The sequence below is a fragment of the Pogona vitticeps genome, chromosome W, assembly GCF_051106095.1.
Source record: "Pogona vitticeps strain Pit_001003342236 chromosome W, PviZW2.1, whole genome shotgun sequence".
In the NCBI taxonomy this organism is placed as follows: Eukaryota; Metazoa; Chordata; class Lepidosauria; order Squamata; family Agamidae; genus Pogona; species Pogona vitticeps.
Window position 1 is genome coordinate 2,853,933 of NC_135798.1, and position 14,622 is coordinate 2,868,554.

The window sequence follows — 14,622 nt, forward strand, 5'->3', positions numbered from 1 at the left end:
GTCACAAAGCTCACTTTAAAGAAATCTAAAAGCTGGAAAGTGAACTCTGTAGGATATTCTAAGGAGGGCTGGAAGAAATTGCCAGGGACCAAGGAGCCCCAATGAATTCAAAGACACAGAAGTTGAACTGTTGCTCAGATTTATGAGATAATCCTGAAAACCCATCCATTTTGAGGGGAACTTCTGTCCTCTAAGCTTGGAAGAAAGTGTGAGAGAAGGTTTGAGGAGTAATGATCTTAATTAAGACCTTGTTCTTTCCTAGGGAAAGAGGAGATGGTGGTGGTGGTGTCCTTTTCATTATCCCTGTTGAACTTTTCCCTGTCAGGAAGGAATGTAGAGAACATCCCCCTTCTCTCTCTCTCTCTCTCTCTCTCTCTCTCTCTCCTTTCAGTACAAGTATATGCAAAATCAAACATTAACGGTGAGGGCAGAAAAATCCCTCCCTTGGCAAAGAAGCCCCTCTCGCTCCTGAAGGGAAACCTCGGGCAAATCCCCTCAGAGGCTTCAAACGGCCTGCATGTAATGCCATTTTGCCACAGAGACCAAGGAGTCCCAGTGGGGGGGAAAATTGAATTTGAAGACACAGAAGTTGAACTTTTGTTCAGATCTATGAGATAAATTCTTTCAAGTAGGAAGAATGGAAGAATTCTCCCTTTCCTTCCCCAAAACACATCCCTTTTGAGGAGAGCTTCTGTCCTCTGAGCTTCAAAGAAAGTGTGAGAAAAATCCCTCATGAGGAGTCATGAGCTAAATTAAGACTTTGATCATCCTAGAGAAAGAAATGGTGGTGGTGTTCTCCTTTGTTTTCATCATCCCCTGTTGAACTTTTCCCTGTCAGGAAGGAATGTAAAAGGAAGAGAACATCCCCCTTCTCTCTCTCTCTCTCTTTTTTTGGGGGGGAGAAAGCAGGTGGGGGGAAAGAGAGGAACCTAGAGCTATGAAGGCAAAAGAGGCGCTGCTCTAACAGGAAGCAGAAGCCCCAAAGGTTGCCCCACTCCTCTCTCCCTCTCCTTCCCACCCACCTCTATGGGGCTCCGAGGATCTTCCCCCATCGGATCTGGGCAGGAGGTGGGCTACGGCGGGGGGGCGAGGAGGGAGGGAGACCAGGACGTCTCATAAGCTGTGTGTGTTTGTATTTTTGTTAATTTTTGTTAATTTTTCCTCTGGCCATCTAACACATAGCCTATAAAAGGTGCGTTAATCGGAATTCAAGACCCTTATGAATTCCCCCCAACAGAAATGGACAGAGACACGAAGGCTACAAAGTGGAGGCTATTTATTATTCGCTGCTGCAGAAAGCGGAGAGAAAGCAAGCCAAGCCATGCAGGGCGTTGGTTTCTCTGGGGAACAAAGGAAGAGTACACATTATATAGGCTGTCCGTCCAGGCGGTCTGTTACGGCTCACAAACTTACTACAATTTCATTAAGTTGCAAAACATTCTATTTCTACTGAACAGCCTCGCTTTTACGGAGTCTGCATTTTCTTTTTACCCTAAGTCAGCTATATCTTATCGGCTCAGGCTACTCAGGAATTTAATTATAACACACACACTCCTTAGCGAAGGAGTTAAACTCTCATCACTCAGCTCTGGAAATTAATTTACAAGCTATGCACAAATGGCCCCTTACTCCCTTTTTCCCTTTAGTGAAGAAGTCAAACTCTCAGCAATTTTCTACTCACAATTCCCCCTTTTTCTTTTCTTACTAATTTTGACTTATTCACCTGACTCTCCCTCCTGGATGGGGAGTATCTTGTATTGTACTTCCGGGGCTCTAATCACCATCATTGGCACAGTTTTAGGCATAGCTGCCTGCACCACAGAGTTTATCATATTGCGGACTAGAGGAATGAGACAAGGTAGGAGCATCATGCCAAGCAGTATCATGCAGAGAAAGAATAAGGCTTGTTTCCAATTGTTAAAGATCCCCCCCCAGCCAGCCTGTTGAATCTAATATCCCAGTCCAAGTTTGGACTGGTACATTGGCTAGTTCTCTCATTCGGCCAGTAATCTCTGCAATCACCTCTTGAGTATCTCCTATCTCAAGGCAACAGTTGGTAAGATTGAACTTTCCACAAACCCCGCCATCTGTCACCAGAAGGTAATCGAGTGCCAGTCGATTTTGATAGATAGCATTTTTAATCTTTATGTTTTGTTTGGCTAACACCTCCAGAGCCAATTCATTCTCTCGAGTGAGGAGTTCTACCACGGCTTGCAGTCTAATGAGCCTATTTAGTAAATAGATAGGGGTCCTATATCCATAGGAACCATCCTGGGCCCAGGATGCTGGGTCATAATATGCTATGATTCTTTCAGGCGGCCATTCATCATCTTTCCATGAGCCTATTTTCAACTCTCTCTTCTTCCTTTGGTTTTGAGCAGGTTGTCCTAGTCTCATTCCCCTGGACAGGGGAATCATGAAAAATGAGGGTCGCAGATGTCCCAAGTAACAAGTCCCTGTCCAATCTGTCCTCAAATGAGAGTAGGCCATGGTCCCACAAACCCAATACAAACCGGCAGGTGCAACCCCGCCATCTAGAACTGTACCATTGTGCCAAATGATCTTTGCCACCTCAGTTAAATTTTCCCAGGGGTTCCTTAAATCAAACCCCAGAGTAGAGTTTCCCCATGTACTAACCCTACTCCCATTAAATACTTTGATGAATTTACATGTAGAATCCCCGAGAAACGAAGGGTATTCCATATCTTGTTCTGTTCGTTGAACACAGCTTTCTCCTATCAACTCACTTGCTAACTCCCATCTAGAGGATACTTTATGAGTTGGATATGTTGATGTGTTATAGGGGGCTGTCTGATTCCATCCTATGACCTCCCAAGGCCATTGGTCCCCTGTCAGAGTCCCCCCACAGATGTAACAATTAGAGACGTTCATGGTAGTGGCTACTGTCTGGGCCAACTCTACGAACAAATTTATTCTTTTTGTGGTGACGGATTGTTCCCAGGGATCAGATTCCAACTCTTTCCAAAATGTCGTATAAGTTCTCATATCCTCTCCTACTATGCCTTCTCTGACTTGTTTTAATATAAAATATCCCCCTGGGTCCTTTCCTTTCCCATTGATCCGCAATCCAAAAACTTTAGACCATAGATCCTTTGTATCCCATTCCTTTGGTTTCAATATGGTGAAGTTAACCGGATTACACTCCCCTTGTTTACAAGAATTAGACCCTTTCCCCCTTTTAAGTACAGCTGAGGGGTCAAACTTTCCAGGCCAAGTAGCCCACACTACACATGACCAATGGGACAAGTAATATTGTTCCTTGTTACAACTCCAAGCCCTTACCCTCTGTTGTGGGACTCCATACCCAATGTACTTATCATTCTTTTGGTAGGTTCTTTCCCAGCCCAGGTTCCCACAATTTCCCCAATAATCATAGGACAACAGTTTGCAGGCATCAAATGTTAGAGAAACCGGGCCATTAGACTTGCGCATTTGCCTGTCAATGATGCTTCCATATCCTGATTTCCCTGCCCTCATCTCTATCCATATCCTTTCTGGCTCTTTTGTGGGGTCATAGCAAATAGGAGGTTTGTCCTTTTCGTAGCACACCTTGTAATTTATATTGTTAAAGCTGCACTCTTTGATATTCCCGAGACACTGGTAGGCTGATTTATACTCAAGAGTCTGTGTCTCCTTTCTTCCTTGCTGGGTTTGTGTGATGCACGGGCAGGTAGCTCCACTAACCTGGGTAATAACACCTAACAATGTGATTATGATGGGGATTAGTTTACCCTTTCCCTTGGTTCTCCCGACCAGTCTTCCAATGATACCTCTCCATGACACTAGGGGCACGGCCCTCACAGGTAATGGTACAGAGGATTCCAATCCTCTTCGGCTGGATCGGGCTCGGGTGGACAGCAAGGGCTTACCTTCCGACACTTCCAGCACGTCTCGTGGTGCACCGAAGATGCGTTGCGGATCCATCCTCTGGGGATGGTCACTGCTCCTGCAGGTTCTGTTTCGCACGGTTTCCACCAATAACTTGCTGCCTCGGCGTCTACAGCCCACAAGCTCTCCACCCACAGTCCAGTTTGATATCCCGTGTATTATACGTACCACCTAGTGTCAGGGTCCTCGTCAAATTTGCTAAGTCGGGCACACCAGTTGAAAGGGCAAAAATGACAGTACAATAGACAAGGGGTTCAAATGGGTCTAGTCCAAGCAGGGGATCTCTCAAGTTTCTTATATCATTCCCACTGTTTAGGGTGCCACCAGGGGTAGAAAGGATTAGGGTTTTCAAAGTATTCTTCGGGGTCCTCACTATCTGAGTCGAATCCACTATTGCTCTTACCACGGTGGGAATCAGTTTCTTCCCCTTCCTCTAATTCAGGTTCCAAATACTCAGGGACTCGTTTTGTGGTTAATGGGCAGCCTCTGCAAAATTTAGTGTGCCACCAGCGGGGGTCCCACAAGCTCTCCACCTCCTTGTGAACAAACCCCTTTACAGCTCCTTTAGGTCCTGTTTCTACCAGCACAGCCTCGTTCTTGATGGAAAATCCCAAAAACACAACCCAACCTATATTAGTGTCAACATCTAAACCCACATCCCACTTATCCACGTCCCTGCTTAATGATCTACGTGTCAGCTGGATCTCAAAGAAAGGACATGGTTTTTCACAGATTTTTCTCAAAGGCATAATAGGTTACACTTTTCTTTTTAACACCAATTTTAGTCTCTCTCCCGATGCCACAGCTTCCCACTGTCCTTCGGGATTTGCAGAGTGTTTTGCCCTAGTGTGGTGCGTCCAACCAGCTTCCTCAGTTCGGATGGCAGTCTCTGTTGTCAACAGTATCTGATATGGTCCAGACCACTTGGGAGTTAACGGTTCAGTTTTCCATGCTTTAATGTAGGCCCAGTCACCGGGTTGGAATGAATGCACCGGGGTCTCCAGGGGTGTCCTTTGGGTAGAAATGCCTTTCTCTCTGTTGGTTAATAAAATGGAGAATAGTGCCAGCAAGTGTTTTCTAATAAAAGCATCTTTGAACATATCCAAATTAGGGTCTATTCTCCTAGGACTTACATCCCATATGCTCATCCCATACAAACTTTCGAAGGGAGATAACCCAGTTACTTGGCTAGGCTTAGTTCTGAGAGAATACAAGGCCAGAGGCAACACCCTCGTCCAGGACAACTGAGTTTGCTGCATTAGTTTTATAACCTGATTCTTTAGACTTTGATTCATTCTTTCCGTTTTTCCTGAACTTTGCAGGTGCCAGGGGGTATGTAATTTCCACTTGATCCCCAATGTCTCCATCACCTGTTGCAGTACCTTTTGGGTGAAGTGGGACCCCCTATCGCTATCTATGGACCCTATAATCCCATATCTAGGGATAATTTGTTCCAATATTAACTTGCAGACAACATTTGCTGTTGCTCTAGAAGTAGGGTATGCCTCTACCCATCCTGTAAGTTGGTCCGTAATGACCAAACAGTGTTTCAAGGTTCCCATTCTTGGCATGTCGATAAAATCACACTGAATGTTTTCGAATGGGTGAACTGCCAAAGGTTTCCCCCCACCTCGCTGTTTCTTGGGTTATTCTTGTTAACTCGTTGACATGGAATGCAGTGTGCTAAGATGGTGTTTGCGTGAGACCAGACTTTCTTCCCCACATATCGCTGTGAGAATGCACTAGTCATGGCTTTAGTTCCCCAATGCCCCCCCTCATGTAGGGCTTTCAACACTTCTCTTACAACCCCTTTGGGGAGCCACTGTCTGCCATCCTTCAAAGTTAACACTCCGTTTTTCATTACTGCTCCTTGCTGCTCCACTAGTTCCAACTCCTTCTGGTTGTATCTATAAGGGGGTGCCGGTTCTTGCCCTAGCGGAATTAGTGCTGCCTGTAAAGCTGTTTGCAGTTCTTTATCGGCTGCCTTTTTTGCCAGTTCATCTGCCAACCTATTCCCTACTGCTTCAGGGCTGTTTCCCTTCTGATGGCCCGCCACATGTATTATGGCCACCTGGGCGGGAAGACTGAGAGCCTCTAAAGTTTCCGCTATAAGCTTATGATGGGCTAGGTTCTTCCCTTGTGAAGTTAACAATCCTCTTTCACACCACAGTTTTCCATATACATGTGCCACTCCGCTAGTATATTTTGAATCCATCCAAATATTTACCGTCTCATCTTTTGAAATCTCTAGGGCCCTTTTTACTGCATATAGCTCAGCTGTCTGTGCTGACATACCGGGAGGGAGGGGGCCCAATTCCACTTCCAACCCTCCGTCCTCCACTATTGCATACCCAGTTTTCCTTTTTCCATCCATCACCCTGGAGGACCCATCCGTATACAGGTTTCTACCTCCCTCAATAGGTTCTTCCTGTAAGTCTTCTCTGTACTTGGTTTGGAGGTCTGTAACTGCCACGCAGTCATGTTCTCCTTTGAATTCCAAACAAACTTTTTCTGAAAGGCCCTTGGCCGGACTGCAATGATCGGTGGTGGTCAACAGTAGATCTGGTTTTTCTAACAAAATAGCTTCTATCTGCATAAGTCTACTGTCGGTCATCCACCGCCTTGCTGTATGAGTCAAGATTGTCCTAAGCTGGTGTGGTGAATGGAGTATGATTACCTCAAAGGGGTATAATTTGCGCACCACCTTTACCATTGAGGCGGCAGTGGCACAGGCTTGCAAGCAAGCTGGCCACCCCAGGACCACCGGGTCCAGATGCTTAGAAAAATACCCAATCGCTTGGTATCTCCCAGCCTTCTTTTGGGCCAATACCCCCTTCGCCACACCACTTCCTATGGTGACAAACAGGTGACTCGGCTTCTTGGGGTCTGATAGACCTAGTGCTGGGGCTGAGGCCAAAATTCTCTTCAGTTTTTCCAATAGCTGATTATCAGGCCTTTCTAGGACCAACACCTCCGGTTGATCCCCTGTTAATTTCTTCAAGAATGGTTGAACTAACTCTGAAAATCCCTCTATCCATTGTCTACAGAAATTTAGTGTCCCCAATAGGCTTCGCAGTTGTCTCTTGGTTTTGGGCATTTCCAGGGCTTGGATGCCTTCAGTTCTCTTGGGGTTAATGTACTTCTTCCCTCCTTTCAATATCAATCACAGATACTTTACTTCTGCCTCACAAAACTGAAGTTTCTCCTTTGACACTCTAAGGCCTTGTTGCCCTAGGAAATTGAGCAAACCAACGCTAGCTTTCCTTACCAACTTTCCTTCTGATGCGCTCAATAACAGATCATCCACATATTGGGTAAGCAACACTCCAGGAGGTGGTGCCCAGTTTTGGAGTATTTCTTCCAGGATTTCCCCAAAAATCGTTGGAGATTCTACATAACCTTGCGCGAGGACTCGCCACTGCCACCTCATGAGTTTTCCTGTATCTGGGTGTGGCCATTGGAATGCAAATATCGGCCGGGATACTGGATCAACCGGCACACAAAAGGACGCTGATTTTAAATCAATTACAGTATACCAGGTGTGCGAATCAGGGATCCTTTTCAATATGGTATGTGGATCTGGGACAATGGGGGCCCTGGGGATAACCACTTTGTTCACTTCCCTCAAATCCTGCACCATTCTCCAAGTCCCGTTTGGTTTTCTTACTGGCAGGATGGGGGTGCAATAAGGGGAATCACTGGGTTCTATTAGACCGTCATCCAATAACTCTTTCACTACTGGCCTAAGACCTTCCTCAGCTTCGGGCCGGATGGGATACTGAGGACGATACACGGGCACTTCGGTTTTTAAATTCATTTTCACGGGGTGGATTACCTGGATTACCTGGCTTGGCCCACACTATTGAATTTACTTCTCGTTCATCTGCCTCCCGGAGAGCTGCTAAGGTAACCTTACACACTTGGTCCTTTAAAGTGATCACTAGGCCCATTTTTCCCATTAAGTCCCGTCCTAACAAATTTATTCCTGACTCGGGGGTCCACAAAAAATCATGCATCAGTTGTCCATGCTGCCATGCGTACAAGTTCCTCAGTTTCCTTCCCTTTCCTCTGTGGGCATTCTCTCTTCCAGTGGCCGGACTGGCCACAGGCCGCGCAGACATCCCGGGGCAGGGTCTCCTCTGCCCCTGTTGGCTTGCCCCTCTTCCCTGAGCTCCCCAGTTTGCCTGCCTGTCTCCCTGATTTCCATATCCTCCTCTTCCTCTAGCCCTACTGCCTCTCCAGCCACCTTGTCCTTGTCCAGACCATGGTGGTCTGGAGGAACTCCTTCCCTGTTCCTTCTGGGTCAACACTTGGTTGACCGTTTGGACCATCAATTTCACCTTCTTTTTCTCTTTCTCATCCTTTCACCTCAGCATCACTCTCTGAGCTTCCGTTAATAGTTCCCCTATGGGCTTTACCAGCATACCATCAAACTTTTGTAGCTTTATTTTAATGTCAGGGCAACTTCCAGCTACAAACTGGAGCTTTAAGATTTGTTCATTGGTGGGTTGGTCTGGGTCTAGCCCGGTATATTGTCGCATGTTTTTCCGTAACCTTTCCAAATATACAGGGCTCTCATCTTTGCCCTGAGGTTGCCCAAATGCTTTGGTGACGCTTATATTTTTAGGAATTATATTCTCAAATGCCAATAACATATATTTCCTAAATTCGTCACATTTTTCCCTTCCTTCTAGCGTCTGGATATTCCAATCCGCAGGGGTCCGCTCATGGAACGTGGCTGTTGCTTCAGCGTCTGTCCGCTGCCCATTTCCGTCCTTCCACAGTTGCCGAGCCTTGATCAAGGCTTGGTTGGTATATGTTACCCCAGCCAATTGTTGGGAAATATGCAAGAATTCCGACGGGGTATAAACAGACAGCCCTAAGGCATCTCCCATTCCTTGAACAAATCCCAAGGGGTCCTCACTCAATTGGGGTAGCTGTTGTTTAATTATTCTTAGGTCCGTGCTAGTCAGGGGAACCTCCACGTAGCCAATTCCGTCCCCCATAGGGACCTGTCGAAGGGGTAACATTTTAGTAGCACCCCCTCCCCCTTCAGCTTCAGGATTTTTCTTTTGAGTGCTGGCCGATCCCCACCTTTCCTGATCTTTGAGTAATTCTCTTAGCTCTTTATTCGGCCTATCTATCCTATCTTCTACCCCTTTGAAAGAGGGTGCAAGTGCCCTTGAGGGACTCGGGTAAGCGACTGTACTGGCCTCGGATAGTCGTTCTTCTTCATCGCCTAACCCTCTCTCTCCACCCTCCCGACGTTCACCAACCGTCCCATCATCCTGATCCTCGTATCTTGGAGGGGGATCTAAAGGACCTTGGGCTGGCGCTAAGGGTGGGGCGGTCAGTGGAGGCTGACTCAAAAACTCAAGGGGGTTGAACTTCGACATCTCGCTGCCCTGAAGCTTTTCTTCTACTAGGGTTCTTCTTACGGCCAATCGAACCCCACCACAAGTTTTTATGACAAACCACATCGACGAATCCACATACGCGGAACGCGGGGGATGTTTTACATACTCATCATCCACTCTTTTAATATCTTCAAACATGCATGACCCGAATTTTGGCCACCTTGGGTCGATGTCAAGCTGTGGCCAAACCTCTGTGCACATCCTAACCATCTCACCCGGGGTTTCAAAATCTTGCACCTTTACCTGTTCCCAATGGAGGAGCAGTCTCACCAACGGACTGTTCCCCGGGATTCCTAACTCATCTTTCCCTCGACAAGTCTGGGCGTCCCCAATGGAATCCCCCTTTTCCTTTTGGCCCCCACTGGACCGTTTCTTACCCTTAGACGTCTGATTGCCCATCCTGCGGGAAGACAAAACACAAAGGGATCAGGGAGGTTTGTGAAAGGTAAGGGGTCCTTTCAACACAGACACACAAAAAAAGGTTTCAGACTTCAAACACGCAGCCTGACTCCGGGCGCCGGAACTTCCAACGGTCACCACGAAGAACTGCAGGCTCAATCACTCATTCATAATCACTCTGACAACGCCCGCCCCAATAACCACAGTTCAATATTTCAATACCACGATTACCCAGGCGCTGTCTCACCCGTCCTCCTCACGTTCGTGTCTCACTGTGAGTTCTTGAGACTGTGTAGCCGGGACGCCAGGTGGGAAACGGCCGTCGAAAACAAGACGGGGGCCCTCCGGTTCTCCGCAAGGCTGCCGCCGTTGTCCACAGCCTCAACGGACTTGAGCCTGACCCCAAAAGGGGCTTCTATTATCCCACTTCTGACACCAATCTGTTAATCGGAATTCAAGACCCTTATGAATTCCCCCCAACAGAAATGGACAGAGACACGAAGGCTACAAAGTGGAGGCTATTTATTATTCGCTGCTGCAGAAAGCGGAGAGAAAGCAAGCCAAGCCATGCAGGGCGTTGGTTTCTCTGGGGAACAAAGGAAGAGTACACATTATATAGGCTGTCCGTCCGGGCAGTCCGTTACGGCTCACAAACTTACTACAATTTCATTAAGTTGCAAAACATTCTATTTCTACTGAACAGCCTCGCTTTTACGGAGTCTGCATTTTCTTTTTACCCTAAGTCAGCTATATCTTATCGGCTCAGGCTACTCAGGAATTTAATTATAACACACACACTCCTTAGCGAAGGAGTTAAACTCTCATCACTCAGCTCTGGAAATTAATTTACAAGCTATGCACAAATGGCCCCTTACTCCCTTTTTCCCTTTGGTGAAGAAGTCAAACTCTCAGCAATTTTCTACTCACAGGTGTATAAAGTAGATTTGCCTGAGCCCTTCCATAAAGTGATTTGTAAGGCTAACTCTGGAGATTTGATTATGGATTGCCTAGCAATCATTCCGGTTTCATTAAATATCCCAAAATGCCTCAGGTTTCTTCCAGAGGCCTCAGAAATCCTGAAACTCAAATCTTTTTCCACTAGAGAGGTGTGTGAGGCTGGGAGTACCTCCAAAGGCACTCCACAGTGTTTACTGTCTGTCTCTAACAGCAGAAAGACTGAGAAAGAATGGACAAATCTTGTGGGAGAGTTCCAGGAGCTGCATTTAGAGTCACAAACACCGGAGTGCATCCTTTTGGTGGGAAAGGAAACAGATATGAAGGAAATGAAAGGAGGAGGGAAGTTAGTTCAAAGGTGGAGGAGGAAGAAGTTTGTTGGGTGCAGGAGGAAAGAATCGAAAAGGAAGAGGGTTTAGTGGAAATAATAGAAGACGGCCCTGGATGGAGGAATGGGTGGAATTCAAAGTACCAAGAATTTGTTCAGAGAAGGAGTGAAAAGACAAACATATAGAAAGCCACCTAAGAGAGTCTCAAAGGAGAGAACGACAGAGATGTACAGAGAAACTTGGGAGACCCTGTGGGGCCAGTCCCTTCCGACTGAGATTGAGGCAGAATCCGGGCAAAAAGATTTGGGAGCCACAGGTGGGCTGGGTTCTCCACCCCCAGCAGTGATGTTTTGTTTTTGCTCGTTCCATCATTAAAACGTCTAGACTGGACGGAATCCTCAGCCCTTTTTGCCAACAGGAAACAGTCAATTGTGCTGTGTATGAAACAAGACAAAGCGCCATTCCACAGGCTGGTCAGGAATCTAGTTCACAGGCCTTACATCTAGGCCAGTTCAGTCCACCTGTCCAGGGACCTTTTCCCCAGGGTACCCTTTTGACCTAAAAGTTGCACATGATCAACACATGCATGAATGGATTTGCCAAGGGCTTGCAACGTACCAGGAACCTCATTTCAGGGATTTTCCCACAGGAAACACTTGTAGTCCAGGTAAAGGTAGGAGATCAAGTTTAGGAAGAGGGTGAAAAGGGCTGTCTGGAATCACGAGGTCACCATCCGTTGCTTTTTTTCTTTCTTTAGCTACCCTAAACAACAAGGACAGAAAGAAAACCTAGCTGCCCAAATGGGAATCCAGCACCATTTTGCTAAAAATGCTGTAGGTGGAAGTGAAATTGATCTGAGGAAGCTCTTGAAAATCAATACTGGGGAACCCATACAGAAGTCCCTAATGATAGGTGATCATTTTGTTAATTGCCATAATGTTCTTACATTGTGAATCTTCTAATGAGCAAGGACTTTCAATATTTGAATTGCATACAGTGGCAGCATGTGACTAATCTTTGGAAAAGCAGATGCAGATTCCAGTTTGTCTCCTAATTCGATGTGGCTGAAATGGAGGACTAAACAATGCTGGGCGTCACTCACCAGGAAGTGCCCGTGTCCTTTCCTCTCATGGCCTGAGCTTGGCATGAGTGGCACCATTTTGAATGGAGCAGAATATTTTCCTAGAAAGCTCCTGAGTCTGTTAATTTGCATTATTATAAAGGATTGGTTGAAAACTAATGGTAAATGTAGAGAACTTACTAAGTACGAACGATTTCTGTCATCACATGAAGATATGCAAGATACAATGTTGAAAGGAATAGTAAGTAAAATATATAATATAATTTTGGAACAAGAGGAAAAAGAATGGGAAATAGAAGGTTTAAAATTAATTTGGGAAAATGATTTAAAAACAGAAATTAAAATAGAGGATTGGACAAAAATGTGGAGGATGAGAGCGTTAAGATTAATGTCAACAAGAATAAAGGAATTTTTTTAAAAAAATTGTCTAAGGTGGTATTTGACTCCTGTAAAATTGAATATAATAAATCCAACATACCCCAAAGCATGTTGGAAATGTGATGAGGAAATTGATACATATTTTCATATGTGGTGGGAATGTAAAATGGTTAAGAAATTTTGGGAATTGATTTTTAAAGAAATGTGTGATATATTTGGTAAAGATATTGATTTTAATGCCAAAATTGCTTTATTGTCAATTTTTGATAACACAGATTTGGACCATCAGTCGAAAGAATTAACCACTAATTTTATGACAGGTGCTAGAATATTAATAGCTAGATTTTGGAAAGACAAGAATGATATTAAAATTGAAGACTGGTATTGTGAAGTATGGGACATAGCATTAAATGATAAATTGACTATGGAAATTAAAATAAAAAGAGGGGAAATAAGTTGTAACAATTTATATGATATTTGGGGTAAATTTGTGGAATTTGTGTTAGTGACAGGAAGGGGGAAAGCCTCTAAAGAATACTCAATACAATTTTGGAGAGGTAATATGTAAAAAAAAATTAAAAAAATAATTATAGTAAATAGGGTCCCGTGGGTATGGGGTGCACGTTAGAATTTAGTTTATAATAAGCACTATTACATGTATGTTTTTGTATTTTTGATGTTATGTATTTGTTTTTTTCCTGTGTTTTTTGTATAAAATAAGATTTAATTTTTAAAAAGAGTCTGTTAATTTGCAAATGCTTGCCATGCCTTTCTGCTCCTCTTTCCTCTCTTTCCCAAAGAATTGAAAAAAAAGAATTGAGTGGCTAATGGTCACCTGTTATTTCTCACCTCCTGCACCTTTCCTTGCCGTCAATCCCACCACCTTCTCTTCTTCCCCACCGAAGACCCCTTGCCAGAATTCCTGGCCTCTTTGCAGAGATCGGGGGGGGGGAGGGAAGGGACCCCCTTTTTATGGGAGGAAAGGCCTCCTCCAAGGACGTTGGCTAAAGTTCAAGTCTGAATCTTTGGTACAGTTTGGAGTCCCTATTTAAAAAGAAGCTTTTTTTCCCCTCAGAAAAAGGGGAGAGGTTTGGGTGGGTAGTTGACCCCAAGTCATTGGGAAAGAACCCCCACCCCCCCCAAAAAACCTGGTCCAGTTTGACTGGAGTCACTGGTCCTTCTCCACAGTGAGTTCCCTCTCCACTCCTGGCCTCCTTTCTGGGGGGGGCTTTCCCCCCCAAACTCCTAGATGTCAATGCCCCCCCCCCAAAGCCCAGGGCTGGCCCACGTCTCCTTCGTACCACAACTCTCCTGCCCAGCCTCGTCCCTGGGGGAGAGGGATTTGTTCTCTTGCCCCATTCAAACGTGTGGGGAAAGAGGAGACGGTTGGGACCGGAGGAAAAGCCCCGCCCTGTTGAACTTCTGCCTGTCACGGAAGCCTTTAGAAGGGCAGGGTGTGGACAGGAGGACACACAGGTAAGAGGCGGGCACGAGTGAACCCCTGAACCCCACGGAGAACAACAGCGCATCCCCCCCCCCGTTTCTTTCTCTTTCTCTCTCTCTCTTCTGAGGGAGGAATTTTTCAAAAATGAGCGGTTACTAAAACTCGCCCAACCGCCTTCCTGAGGCGAGACGTTCTGGCCGCCTTCTCCACTGCGCAGGCGCCACAGCCCCTCCCCCGCCCCACTCCGAGTCCGTCTGCAGCCTCTGGCTCCGCCCAGGGAAGAACAATGGGGACCCAATGAGAACGCGGTCCTCCTGCGTGTCACCCGTTGCTGGGCTCAAGCAATTCAGCGTCCCCCTGCGTTATTATGCCGTCCATGAAGGGGGTTGCCCGGCAACCCAGCGACGGTCAGGGGAGAGATTCTGGCTCCGCCCAGAGTACAATGGAGGCCCAATGAGAGCTCGCTCCTCCTCCTGCTCCTTTCGCGTCACCTGTCTCCGAGCAGAAGCCCCTCCCTCTGGAAGGCCTGGAGGGCTGGCTGGGCAAAAAAAAACCATTTCCCCCTCACCCCCTTTCTTCCCCGTCGAGTGACTGACAGGCTGCCCTCCAAGCCCCCCACCCACCGCTCGTCTCTGCGCACGCGCGATATCCCCTCCCTGGCTGCTCGGCTCACAATCCCTCCCGCGCATGCGCTCCTCTTCCCCCCACAAA

General features: G+C 46.3%; 1 long non-coding RNA gene across 1 annotated transcript; it reads right to left on the reverse strand.

Annotated features, from left to right (window-relative positions):
• Positions 1 to 1,259: 1,259 nt before the first annotated feature.
• Positions 1,260 to 11,488, reverse strand: LOC144584959 (uncharacterized). The gene is made up of 2 exons (XR_013539459.1): positions 9,948 to 11,488; positions 1,260 to 4,944 (listed from the first exon to the last, which is right to left on the reverse strand). It is a non-coding gene; the product is annotated as an uncharacterized LOC144584959 (long non-coding RNA).
• Between the last annotated feature and the right edge of the window lie 3,134 nt (positions 11,489 to 14,622).